We start from the raw sequence: 2,500 nt of genomic DNA, 5'->3' as shown, positions 1-2,500 counted from the left end.
AAAAAAAAAACATGTCATGGCGTAAGGTGATAGATAATAAAATATGTCATAGCATAGGATTATCGTATAGGTACATGATAAATAGTGCATTTTAAGATAAGAGCACATGAAGTGGTAAAGGTACACATTATAACATGGGTAGTAGATAAGGGAATAGAGAAAGACTTGGAGGATAAACTAATGATCGAATATATGGGTAGTCACAAACGTAAATGTTACAGATAGTATGCGCTTGGCTAAGAAGCTCACACCATTGCCATCCGGAAGTATAACGGACCAACACACAAAACTGTGTGTGTAACCTTAAACTTTTATAGTCTGGTATCCTTAGTATCCTTGAGCTCTACTAACAACAACTCATTACACGCAGCACAAATTTCACAACCTTATGATAATAATATCTATTTATATTGTGCCTTTTCTCAAGGAGCTCAAAGTACCATGAGAATGGCACAAAAATTAGAAAAGAAAAAAAAAAGGAAATGACTGTACGATAAAATTAGAAAACAGAGAAAAACAATGCGTGGGTATAGATAGAACGAAGATGACGTAAATCTGGTCTTTGTTATTGTTTTTTTGCCATCCACGTTTATGAGGAATGTTCACTAAACTGTATTTATCTGACTATAAACATTCATGGATACACATAGTTTTGTGTGTTGGTCCGTTATACTTCCGGATGGCAATGTTATGAGCTTCTTAGCCAAGCGCATACTATCTATATAAAGGGGATCCCCGATAGCTCAGTTGGTAAAGCACTCGCTTCACACGCAAAGGGACCGAGATCGATCCTGGCTGTAGTCAATATTTTTACTCTGACCGCCCAGCAGTGATTGAGTAATTGGGTCTGTTAGATCCGGCGGAAAGTACTTTGCGATAGACTAGTATCCTATTCAAAGGGTAGCAAGCAATTGCTATCGTTTGTTTCACGCTATAGATAGAACGAAGTTGACGTCACTCATGTCTTTGTTATTGTTTTTTGCCAACCGCATTTATGAGTAATGCTCACTAAACTGTACTAACCAGACTATAAACGATCATGGTTACACACAGTTTTGTGTGTTGGCCAGTTATACTTCCGGATGGCAATGTTACGAACTTCTTAGCCAAATGCATACTATCTATAGAAAGATTAAATATGGTGTCGAAATGACAAACTGTCAGCCTTGTTCATCCGGGTCTCCAACGCTCATTGTCACTGATGCGTGACGCCTTAAAAAAAAAAAAAAAAAGAAAAAAAAAAAAGGGGGGGGGGGGGGGGTATTTTAAAGATGTGAAATCTCTTTTATTATCTTGAAATCAAACTTCTTTTTCTGACAATAATGAAGATAATTCATTGGTAGAGGGCGGAGGGGTGGAGGTGGCTTTCCCATGCCAGGGACGAGTATGAGACCAATGCACATTTGACCTACGATTCCTCGAAGTCTTGGATTTGGAACTTAAGGTTTATTTATGGTAGCCATTCGAATTTCGAATTATAAGGGGGGGGGGGGGGCAATCTTACTGTTAATTTTATCCTCTTTGTTGCAACAAGCTGGCGTGGGCTAAATTAGCAAACAAAAAACAAACAAAACAAAACCCCCAAAAAAGCACCCAAAAAAAAAACAAACAAAATAATAATTTTAAAAAAAATATACACCCCCCCCCCAAAAAAAAAACAAAAAACCAAAACCAAAACCAACAAATCAAACAAACCAAAAAATAGAATGAACAACATAAAATAGAAAGAATCTTATGGTGGCATAAAGTAACTAGAGTCATGCCGTTGCCCCAACGACACCTAACGCCTTAAACTTAAATCAAATTTGTCTAAGTATTGCTAACAGTCATCGGATAAGTTGGCCTAGGTTTTTTTAAAATATTATTTCATTACTAATGGAATAAATCGATAGTGACGAATAAGTGCAAAAAGGTCTTTGTCAACACTGATCATTTGGCGGTGGGACCTCTTATTTGGTACTTACCAATAGGCCCATTGGTCAGTATTGATCAATAGGTGTCAGCGCTTGTTGGTCAGTACTGACCAATAGCTCTAGGCTTAAATTATATCTATAACGTGTCGGCGTAGTGAGTTGGCAACGAGATAAACTCGTGCACCGGGCGTCGTGTGGTGACCTCTTAGGACAGGTCCTGATTAATTTACTTCCTCGTCGTTGGTCGCTCGTTTAGGATCGGGCAACGTAATCGTTAACTTGCTATTCATGGGACCGTCTTGGGATGTCTTGAGCATGAGTTCTTGATGGCAGACTTATGTGTAGCTAGTTGTTACAGTACATTTGACGCAACAGAAATAAGGATACATTTTTAAAATTGTTTTTGGATCCTTAGACTTCTAATTTTGAAAAAAAAAAAAACAAAACAAAACAAACCCAACAAACAAACAAACATTGATCTAGAAGGACACATGGCTCAATGGTAAGGTCTTTGCTTCGTACCGAATTCGACTACCCGCCTTGAGCAAGTCACCTCGCTCTAACTCACTTTGAGGCGCTGCCCTTTG

Source organism: Berghia stephanieae, chromosome 3 (assembly GCF_034508935.2).
Source record: "Berghia stephanieae isolate SIO BIC M18660-M18661 chromosome 3, UCSD_Bste_1.3, whole genome shotgun sequence".
Lineage (NCBI taxonomy): Eukaryota > Metazoa > Mollusca > Gastropoda > Nudibranchia > Aeolidiidae > Berghia > Berghia stephanieae.
Note: the sequence above shows the minus strand (reverse complement) of the source record.